Source organism: Leiobunum rupestre, chromosome 2 (genome assembly GCF_980474605.1).
Source record: "Leiobunum rupestre chromosome 2, qqLeiRupe1.1.hap1, whole genome shotgun sequence".
Classification (NCBI taxonomy): Eukaryota; Metazoa; Arthropoda; class Arachnida; order Opiliones; family Sclerosomatidae; genus Leiobunum; species Leiobunum rupestre.
Genome location: NC_143385.1, coordinates 10,406,569 through 10,419,164, shown reverse-complemented (window position 1 = coordinate 10,419,164; position 12,596 = coordinate 10,406,569). Strand labels below are relative to the sequence as shown.

General features: G+C 32.5%; 1 long non-coding RNA gene across 1 annotated transcript; it reads left to right on the top strand.

Moving 5' to 3' along the window:
- Positions 1-6,671: 6,671 nt before the first annotated feature.
- LOC149956073 (uncharacterized) lies at positions 6,672-7,777 on the top strand. Its single transcript, XR_016478620.1, has 2 exons — positions 6,672-6,829; positions 7,618-7,777. It is a non-coding gene; the product is annotated as an uncharacterized LOC149956073 (long non-coding RNA).
- Positions 7,778-12,596: the final 4,819 nt, after the last annotated feature.

The following is a 12,596-nucleotide window of genomic DNA, read 5'->3' as shown; positions in this document are numbered from 1 at the left end:
TAAAGCATCAGTTAAACAGTTTTTACAATGATTCAAAAAATAATAAAACGGTTTCCTTATGGTCTCGTTTTTCTCAACAGCGGTTTTCTTGGTAAAATTCCTTATTCCAAATATATTAGCATGTATTTCCTGCTTGTGTAACCAGCGTGTTTCAAGTTGCTGTACCTGCCCATTTTTATAAAAAAAAGGGTGTAATGAAGATTTAAATTTTTTCAGAAGATATGTTTTCAATAAGGAACTAAAAATAATTAAAATCTCAAAGAAATTAAAAACAGTTTCACGGTTATAGAAAATCCATTTTTTCACCGGTAGGTGGTAGAGAGAACGCTTCATACGAACATACATACTCAAATACGTTTATACAACCTTGGTTTGATAGAAAATGTTTTACTATGCTATGAGGTAATGGAAAAACAAGTTGGTACTACCCGTAATAATTTGTTTTTGCAGAAACTTTTAAGAACATGTTTAAAATGAGTGTCTGTTCTTTGGTTTTAGCATTATTACAATGCAATGCATTAAAAAATTTATTGCATCACAAAGTTTAAACAATTCACAAAATTTACAAAATATTTTCCGTTCTAGGATAAATAAAACTTATTTAAAACATTGTTTCAGGCACAGTTCCAAATATCTTATATAAAGCAGCTTAGGGCCAAGTCATCTAACACTTTTAATGCGATTAATTCATTTAGTCAAGTAATACTGCGTAGGAGGGTGGTGGACTGGTGGCAAGCCCTTCATACCCCGCAAGCTAACAGCTCCCAACACTAACTATAAGCGTTAAATTTAACAAGTGTTTTATGGAAAGGGTAATAATAATTATCGCAGGTGATAAGAGCTTAATTTAACTTTTCAATAAAGTAGTTTCGATGCACTATAGTTTTGAAATGCTATGAATAAATACGTTTGCAGTCGGGAACAAAATCTACCTTGGTCTCCACAATGATTTAAATAACTGATTTTGACTTGGTATGCAAATATTTTTACGTGTTTTGACTCTCCATTATACTGAGTTTCCAATAACAAAATGTTAAGGCGGGCAATTTAGATAATGTTGAGTTCAAAATCGCCCATTCTTTGGCTATACAGGGTATATCAATAATAAAACTATGTGTTATGTGTAAATATTTGCTCTTTATCCCTCTCGGAATATTAGTCAAATTTGATTTAAGTTCTGTGGCACTTGGTTCCAAAACGCCCACATTTTGGCCCAAATTCAATAATGATCAGATTAAAGTAATATTTACATATTTACTTTAAAGGGAATATAACTTGCAAAGCAATATTTATGGAAGACCCCTCCAATTCTTAAAATTCCCCTGTACAGTGGCGCCAAACATTTTTAAAGACAAAGGCAAAAGCGGCCAGAGCTGCAAACGTTGGTGTTCCACACCAAATAGCTGAGGTTATATTCCCTTTAAGGAAAGGAATACGAACACAAATATGATGAAGTTGCACCTTAAAAGATACGAAAAAGAACACCAATATAATGAAGTGGCACCCTCTACCGGCTATGTTAGCTTAATACTAATAATAATCAGGTAATCTAATACCAGACACACCGATTTAGGCCCAATTCATCGAGCGGCTTCTAATGCCAATAATTCGGGCTTTCGGGTTATACTGCGTAGGAGGGTGGTTGAAGCCTTTTATGCCACGCGAGCCAACAGCTCCCTAAAATTAATACTACTACGAAATCTCAATACCAGGTGGTTAAATCGCAAATCAATTCTGAATAAGTATGATTTATATAAATATACTGGATGCTGCGCGCGGCCCCTTGGACCAGGCGTAGGCTTGTCCGCAATGCTCGCGTGTATTGTGTGCTGGAGCGATTCGGAATACTCACAGGGGCAAACGCGCTGAGTCAGACCATGGACGAATAATTGAAGGACACTTCGCGGACCGCTTTTCATTTCCCGCTTACGTTCCGGAGCAACTAGAGATGGAGTTAATTCGCGAATCTCTCAGAAGAGCGCGCTGGCTTCGACTTCAGGGGCAAATAAAACGTCACGTGATCACCGAATCGCCCCGTGTATTTAAAACTAGCCGGCGTGCGAGTTTTTAAAGGTCTATGGCGATTTAACAAGCGGTTAGTAATTGAAATAAGTTGGCAAGCCAAAATATACCTTTCCTCACAATTGAATTAAACCCTTTTTACAGTAAAAGTTTATCAGTTGAATATAATACGAAGTCAATTTTAATGAAAGAAATATCTACAGAGGGTATTTGTATTTTTCTCACTTACGAAATACTATAGCCACACCTTTAACGCTCATTTTATTTCAACACTTGCCCTTGATGAAGATACCGTAGAACAGCCATTTTCGACATCTCGTAGTGGACGACTCGTAGACTTCCAGTTGACGTTGTGACACATACCGCATGAAAAAGACCAATGCCGTCCAATTTCCAATATCATATATTGACTCGCAAACCCAGGAAACCAATGACTGTATTAGGAATCGTAGATATCTAAATATCCACTCCAAATGTATTAACAAGAAGCAAAAACCTTACCATCAACAAAGCACAAAGAGCCACTTGACTAAACGCAACCTCGAATATCAATAAACGTTAAATGAACGCCTTCGCTGTATTGCAACTATATTTAAGACGATTAGAAAACCCTTAAATAAATAACAAAAAAATAACAAAGTGGATCAACCTTTAACCCTCTTATCTCTGCTGACTGCGCTAAAACAAGATTTGACCTTTAAAATTTCATACTTAAAAAATTTAGACTTTAAAAACCATTAATATGAGTTTATAATTTTCTAAGAAACGTTATATGCATCGGTGGTTCTGTGGTTGAACATTCGCCTGTCACATAGAAAGACTCGGGTTCGAAATCTGGGCGGCGCACTCTTTTTAATCAACAGAGAAGACGTTACATTAGAATATCTTCGTTGCAATAATTTAAATGGAACACAAAATTTCGTTCTATTTTAAAAACCGAAATTTAATACTCTGTTAATTTGCAATAAACGCTTCCGCTTAAGCTGAGCTTATAATTTTCTTTAAACCGTAGCATGTATCGGTGGTTCTGTGGTAGAACACTCGCCTGTCATGCAGGAGGGCTCGGGTTCGAACCCCGCCCACGATTTAAAACAGTTTATTTTACATAATTTATATGAATAGGACTTTTGTCAAGGCAGTTTTCTAAAAACAGTGCGTATAACAAGCATCGGTTGCTCGTTGGTAGAGCACTCATCTGCTATGCAGAAGGGTCCGGGTTCAAAACCCGTCCGATGCGATCGCTAAATGTTAATAGGACGTAATCCGTAAACATTTGGGCACCCCACCTTGTGGACGTTGAGACGTTTATCGTAACCCTAAGCATACGGTCCGTCCGAAAAGTCACAAACATTACAAAAACACAACACGCCACAAATGCACAACATACATTAACATTACAACAGCAACATAACGAAAATGACTATTAAGTCACAACTGTCGCGACAGTGAACGTTGACGAACAAAATACCAAAACACCTCAAACGCAAATATTATCCGTTGACGCTCACCGTCACGGCAGTTTTGCCACAATTTCATTTCAAAGAAACTGCGTACGCAGTGATTACGCTTTGTATTAAAATTGCGAACGCGTTCGCAGGACAGACACACACACACACACACCCATACACACCCTCACAGACACGGTGCTTGTTTAACCCCTCCTAGGTTACATAGTACCCTCGGAGAGGTAAAAACACTTTATACCGTTATTAAAAACGTAAAGTACAATGTTTGAATATTTCTCTCGAGATCAGACCGTATTTTATTTATAATAGTTCCGAAATTCACCAATAGAGGGCAACAGTGTTTCGAGAGTGATCCCTTCGCTTGCCCCTAAAAAGTCCGTTTTTACCCCCCGAACACGTGTCTTCCCCTCAGTGAGATAAATCTGCCTCGATACAGAAGTCGAACTTTGGGGATAGCGTGGTAGAAGGCAGCCAGAGAAGTGTCCTTCAGTAATTTGTCCATGGTCAGACGAGGCAGCGCAGCGCGAGGAGAGAGAGCGTCAAATGTTACCAGTTGTCTTCTTTATTTGTGGGTTCAGGAGGAAAGCAGGAAAGATGTTTCGCGCTGCACGATTGGCTCCCCCCCCCCCCCCCCCACGTGGGTGTGGGAAATAATTTATATAAACGAAAACACAAGATTTCTTTAACTCCCCCTTACATTTAGGACGATATTGTTTAACTTGGAAAAAAAAATTTCTTTGAATTGAACAGAAAATAAACTAATTTCTTATAATATATAAAATTAAATAAACAAAAATAAAATAATGTGAACGTGAATGAATACAAATATGAATGTGAATAATAAATGAACATGAATTTATGAATTAAATTACTCGGAAGGCAAATTATTTTTTCCCAAATAATAAATTAAATTTGTCGTTATTTTGAGCAAAAATAAATAAATATAAATAAATAAATTAAATTTGTGTTTATTTTGAGCAACAATAAATTAATAATAAAAATTGTCGTTATTTTGAGCAAAAATAAATAAATAAAAATAAATTAAATTTGTCGCTATTTTGAGCAAAAATAAATAATTAAAAATAAATTAAATTTGCCGCTATTTTGAGCAAAAATAAATAAATAAAAATAAATTAAATTTGTCGCTATTTTGAGCAAAAATAAATAAATAAAAATAAATTAAATTTGTCGCTATTTTGAGCAAAAATAAATAAATAAAAATAAATTAAATTTGTCGCTATTTTGAGCAAAAATAAATAATTAAAAATAAATTAAATTTGCCGCTATTTTGAGCAAAAATAAATAAATAAAAAGAAATTAAATTTGTCGCTATTTTGAGCAAAAATAAATAATTAAAAATAAATTAAATTTGTCGCTATTTTGAGCAAAAATAAATAAATAAAAATAAATTAAATTTGTCGCTATTTTGAGCAAAAATAAATAAATAAAAATAAATTAAATTGGTCGTTATTTAATTGTAATTCATCTTTCATTTAACATGTTTCATTAATATCGCAACTTAATTCTTAGCCCAGAGCCCCCACGGGATCGCCACCACTGCCCTTTACCAGTGAGGAGATAACTTGCAAACTCATCTAAACTTTTTCGAGAAAAAAACATTTTTGAACTAGTAATTTGAAGCACACTGTATAATTTATCCCTTTGAGATATATCAATTTCTCTATACTATCAATCAATCAACTTAGTAACACGATTCACATTTATGGGCAAAATGAATATGTACTTATCTAGTAAGTGATACACTTCAGGTGTTACGAAACACTTCAGATGTAACGAAACACTTCTGGTGTAAAGAAACCTTTCTCCGTAGGATAAATTAATTATTTACATACATTTATAAGACCATTCTAAGAAATATTTCGCAGAAACGTTACCGGAAACCAAATGTTAAGGATGTAGAAATGTATGACTTCTGAATGTATTTTTACATGAGATTCAATGAATATTTTATAACTTTTATATTGTGTAGATTACCGTTCTATTCTAGATTTAAACCAAACAACTGGCTTGACTTTTGCCCTCAGAGAAACTTGCTAGCAAGTACGAATTCGCTGTTATTACGTAGAAATAAAAGTATGTCATTTCTTAAATTTCGGTGGCTAAGAATGTGATTATGAACAATAGGTAGGCGTATGGAAGTTATTACTTTCATTCTTCTCCATATTATTTTTTATTTCCGGTGAAAAAACCCAGTTCTTTTGGGAATTGCTCGTTCACGCAAAGAGTGGCAGAGATAAAGACGCGCAACGGGCCGATCGGAAACTTCCTGCTGCCACTTAACCGTCGAGGAAGTTTCCAACCGCAACGCATAGTTTAAATCCAGAAAATTAATTGTGAATTCCGAGAAATATTTCGCAGGCTAATATATATAAATGAAGCTTCCGATTAGAAATTACATTTCCTTTTTTTGCTTCACACGTTCAAGTTGTCAGTTCCTCAACAACAAAGGTAAGATATGTTTTATTCGCATTCTGGTTCTTTATTCCATAAACTTTGTTTCTATTAGATTTATTGTTCGGTATTGGTGAATATATTTGAAACTTTTACAGGTCCAAATATTTTAGTAACTCTATTCAACAAATTTGGTTTCTATTTGATTCATTATTCGGTAGTTGAGATTAAAGTAAATTAGTTTCGTCTAATATTCTAGTTTACCTTGTAGTGATTTTAATTGTTTATTCGGCAAATTTTGTTTCTGTTGGATTTATTATTCGATGTTGGTAAACTTAGTTTAGCTTTTTCAAGTATGTTTCGATTAGGTTTTACAGCACCAAATACGTTTCGATTAATTTTTACACCACGAAATATGTTTCGATTAAATTTTACAGCAAAAAATATGTTTCGATTAGATTTTACAGCACTAAATATATTTCTATTTATTTTACAAATGCTTTCAGTTTTAGAGATTGAAGGAATCAGATTAATGCAGTAAAATCTTTAAAAAAATTCCCAAAATCCACGAATTTCCTCCCATAGACATTATATTTAAAATCTTAACAACAAAATAGCACGAGATAAAACTAGAGAACCGAAAGTTCGATCCCAAAAAAGTTAAATCCGGATTTACATAAGCATGGTTTTCATTAATCAATAGGAACTAAATACTTACAGAAACTCTAACTCTCAACGTCTATTTCTTTGTAGATGCCTAGCACAAAAGTTCTTATATTTACCCTGACGGTACTTCTGGTATCAATGGGCCTTTTGCTGGAAAATGCGAATGCTAGTCATATAGAAAAGCTGGCAGCCTTGGCACTGATTCTGAAAGCCCAAGGTGGCAGACATCATCATCAACCCATTCCGATTCCCGTCTACGTTGGGTAAGTTAGAACATTTCTACAAAATTTAAGTTTAAGTTATATGGATTGGAATATCTGACATTGAGTTGTTTGAGATTTCACCTTTTGAAAAATGTTGTTAATCTGGAAAAGGGTAAAACAAAAAACTTGTGATGATATAAAAATATTCACGTGTAGAATTCTTTAGAGGTAACTTCTTTTTTTAATTCGCAATTGATGCTTCAATAAAGCCGGTTCAGGGTTTGCTTAAAAGTAATAATACAGAGAGCCAGGACATACTTGCAAAAGCGATATATTTTAAAGCACACTACTCGTTCAATTTCGCACGCTTCTCCTGAATTATAATAACTGTGCGCGCGCTGTATCAACTTTAGCCTCATACAAATGAAACTAACCTAAACACGTTACTATTCTATTCAGTGATTCACGCATGCGCTTAGGGGAGGAAATAAAAGGAGGGTGGCATTTATTGAAACGTCTATTGAAATTTCAAAATTACAAAATCCCTTATTAGATCACATCTTAAGTCAGCTAGACTAATACCCAAGGGATCACCTTAGGCCTAAGTCATCAAGTGACTTTTAAAGCCATTAATTCAGGTGGCCGGGTTACAATGCGTAGGAGGGTGGTGGCAAGCCACGCGAGCCAACTAACTATTAACCGTTAACCTCTACAAGTTTTTCTACGTATCCCCCATTAAACCCGTTCTGGCTTTAGGTAATTGCCCAACAAGAAACATACTTCAACCTTTTCTTTTCGAAAATTATTTCAATTTAAGTAATTTAATAATTGAGATTTAACATATGCAGGTCTCCAAAGAAAAAGGCAAGTAAAAAAATCGTGAAAGTAATCAAAATTGAAGACGATCATCATCATGGCGGACATCATTTCGATGACGGACATCACTTCTCATTGGCTGGTCACGACAGTTTTGGAGAACATTCGTTATTAGGACATGAAGAATGGTGAAGACATTACCACTAACTACTAACTACTCAAAACTAATATGCCAAATATGTTATATAAATAATTATGCCACTCGTATCTCTGATATGCATAAGAAAGAATGTAAAATGTACAAATCCGTAGAAGTGAAGTAAAAGAGGTTTTCACAAAAACAATTTTACCTTTATTTTGTTAGCGACTTTCGAATAAAAAAAATACCTCAACTTAAAAAGTTTTTTCTAATTTTCGCTCTCTGGTCGTGTTTTGCTCTTGGTTTTCTGTGTCATGTTTCCCGAACGTCACAATACACTGTTTTAAAATTTTATAAGTGACCCTGCGATTGTTTTCTGATTCGTATTTTCGGTTTTCGTCGATGATCTGGTGATGATACTTCGGTTTTCATCGCTTTATAAATTAATATTTGAATAGAAGTGACTTTTTACACCACTGAGCTACGAACTCCCGCTAATGACCTTATGACCTAAGCGTCTGGAAATGTTAACTCCTCTAGTGGAACTGCGTATCATTTCGTACCTGGGATAGGACAATTTTTTAAAAGGGCGAATTTTTGGGAAAGGGAAAAAAATAGTTTTATTGAAGCGTCTATTAGAACAAAGAATTCTGTTTATATATAGACCTTCCGCCAAGTGCAATAACTTAGTCTTATGGAATTAGTTTTCTATTCACGTTGTTCTAGCCCAATTTAATATTATTATTAGTTAAGCACCCAAGGCACCTCCTTAGTTAGCTAGCTTCTTTTAACTCTATTAATTCAGGTGCCAGGTAACAAAGCGTAGGAGGGTGTTAGCTCAACCAGCTTTTATGAAAAAGGAAAACTGTAGAAGAATCACCTCACAAGAAGTAGTTGCTTAGAGTTTTTACCTAGTGCCACAAGCTGAGATCGAACCGGGCTTCTCTTGCTGAGAGGCGAAAGTGCTAACCACTCCACCTTCGAGTTTCAGAAAATTAGGTTTTTTCAGAGCACCAAGATGGAATCTTTAGTAAAGATTTTCATAGTGTAGTTACTAATCCCAAGAAGTACATCACAACCCAAATTAGACATCCCAAAATATAATAGCTGTTGGAGCCACACTATCCAAAAATCGGGGTGTCAAGATTGGAATCTTTATAACCAAATCATCCGTGTTAAACGTTTGTCGTAAATTTCACCAAAGGTAAATTTAAACTATTTTTACCATCTTTTTCCAAAAATGCATTCGATAAATATTCTTTTTATTAAAATGAATCTACTATATCCTAGAATGTTTAGTAACACATCAACCTTGACTCCGTTTACCTAGAACTTGCATCAAACACATAAAGGAAATGTACCTTCTTAAGCGCTTAAACAAAGGGCAACAGACCATACAAAGCCAGACAAATTTTCATTTACTTCATAGTTTTAGAAGATTAACAATTGATGCTCAGTTATTTTTCTGTTTACGTTTACGGTTTTGTTTTGGTTTCTATGGAATTTGGGTGCAGACGTAAGCCGTTTCGATTGAAATTTTACGAGAAAAGATGACGGGTGTTGCACTTTCTCCTGACCTTTTCCTTGAGGAACAAATTTTAAGGTTATTCAAAGCTCTCGCATATATAAACGGGTGTTTTGAAGGGCGAATGGTAGATTCTATTGAGCAGTGCTCCACGGAATACCTAAATCATCAGGTAAGATTCTTAAAAAATATTTTTATAGGAATATGCATTAGCCAAAATTTTGTAAGACATACTTTTATTCTAATCCCAAAATATTGGGGATATATTATGTTATTATTATTAATAATATAAACACATATTTGGCGAATTAATCTAGATTTAAAACCACATATTTGGCGAATTAATCTAGATTTACAACCACATATTCGGCGAATTAATCTAGATTTATAACCACATATTTGGCGAATTAATCTAGATTTATAACCACATATTTGGCGAATTAATCTAGATTTATAACCACATATTTGGCGAATTAATCTAGATTTATAACCACGTATTTGACGAATTATTCTAGATGTATAGCCACGTATTTGGCGAATTAATATAGATTTATAGCCACGTATTTGGCGAATTAATCTAGATTTAGAGAAACGTATTTAGCGAACTAATCTAGATTCATAACCACATATTTTATGAATTAATTGATATTTATAACCACGTATTTGGCGAATTAATCTAGATTTATAGCCACATATTTGGCGAATTAATCTAGATTTATAACAACATATTTGGTGAATTATTCTAAATTTATAACCACATATTTGTCGAATTAATCCAGAATTAGAACCACATATTTGTCGAATAAATCTAGATTTAGAACCACATATTTGGCGAATTAATATAGATTTATAGCCACTTATTTTGCGAATTAATCTTGATTTAGAGAAACGTATTTGGCGAATTAATCTAAATTAAGAGAAACGTATTTAGCGAACTAATCTTGATTTATAACCACATATTTTGTGAATTAATTGATATTTATAACCACGTATTTGGCGAATAAATCTATATTTAGAACCACATATTTGGTGAATTAATCTAAATTTATAACCACATACTTGGTGAATTTATTTAGATTTATATCACATATTTGGAGAATTAATCTAGATTTTTAACCACGTATTTGCCGAATTATTCTAGATGTATAGCCAAGTTTTTGCAAATTAATTTAGATTTATAACCACATATTTGGTGAATTAATCTAGATGTATAACCACATATTTGTCTAATTAATCCAGAATTAGAACCACATATTTCTCGAATAAATCTAAATGTATAACCACATATTTGTCGAATTAATCCAGAATTAGAACCACATATTTGTCGAATAAATCTAGATTTATAACCACATATTTTGTGAATTAATCTAGATTTATAACCACATATTTGGTGAATTAATCTAGATTTATAACCACATATTTGGTGAATTTATCTAGATTTATAACACATATTTGGAGAAGTAATCTAGATTTATAACCACATATTTGGTGAATTAATCTAGATTTATAACCACATATTTGGTTAATTTATCTAGATTTATAACACATATTTGGAGAAGTAATCTAGATTTTTAACCACGTATTTGCCGAATTATTCTAGATGTATAGCCAAGTTTTTGGCAAATTAATCTAGATTTATAACCACATATTTGGTGAATTAATCTAGATGTATAACCACATATTTGTCGAATTAATCCTGAATTAGAACCACATATTTCTCGAATAAATCTAGATGTATAACCACATATTTGCCGAATTAATCCAGAATTAGAACAACATATTTGTCGAATAAATCTAGATTTATAACCACATATTTGTTGAATTAATCTAGATTTATAGCCACATATTTGGCGAATTAATCTAGATTTATAACCACATATTTGGTGAATTAATCTAGATGTATAACCACATATTTGTTGAATTAATCTAGATTTATAGCCACATATTTGGTGAATTTATCTAGTTTTATAACCACATATTTGGTGAATTAATCTAGATTTCTAACACATATTTGGAGAATTAATCTAGTTTTATAAGACATATTTGCAGAATTAATCTAGATTTTTAACCACGTATTTTGCGAATTATTCTCGATGTATAGCCACGTATTTTTCGAATTTATCTAGATTTATAACTACGTATTTGTGAATTAATCTAGATTTATAACCACCTATTTGGTGAATTAATCTAAATTTATAACCACGTACTTGGTGAATTTATTTAGATTTATAACACATATTTGGAGAATTAATCTAGATTTTTAACCACGTATTTGCCGAATTATTCTAGATGTATAGCCGAGTTTTTGGCAAATTATTCTAGATTTATAACCACATATTTGGTGAATTAATCTAGATGTATAACCACATATTTGGCGAATTAATCTAGATTTATAACCACATATTTGGTGAATTAATCTAGATTTAGAACAACATATTTAGTGAATTAATCTAGATTTATTACCCCATATTTGGTGAATTTATCTAGTTTTATAACCACATATTTGGTGAATTAATCTAGATTTATAACACATATTTGGAGAATTAATCTAGTTTTATAACACATATTTGGAGAATTAATCTAGATTTTTAACCACATATTTGCTGAATTAATTCAGAATTAGAACAACATATTTGTCGAATAAATCTAGATTTATAACCACATATTTGGTGAATTAATCTAGATTTATAGCCACATATTTGGCGAATTAATCTAGATTTATAACCACATATTTGGTGAATTAATCTAGATTTAGAACAACATATTTAGTGAATTAATCTAGATTTATTACCCCATATTTGGTGAATTTATCTAGTTTTATAACCACATATTTGGTGAATTAATCTAGATTTATAACACATATTTGGAGAATTAATCTAGTTTTATAACACATATTTGGAGAATTAATCTAGTTTTATAACACATATTTGGAGAATTAATCTAGATTTTTAACCACGTATTTTGCGAATTATTCTTGATGTATAGCCACGTATTTTTATAATTAATCTAGATTTATAACCACGTATTTCGCGAATTAATCTAGATTTATAGCCACATATTTGGCGAATTAATCTAGATTTATAATCACATATTTCGTGAATTAATCTAGATTTATAACATATTTGGTGAATTAATTTAATATAGATCTATAACAAAGAACCACACCGATTGCACCTGGATCTATCACAAATATATAATTAATTTAATATACATCAATAGCAAAATACCACACAGATTTCACCTAGATCTATCACAAAATATCATGAACATAATCTAGACCCCAAGTTATATCATCAATTTAATATGCTAACCAAAATATCACACGAATTTAACCTAGGTTACAATGT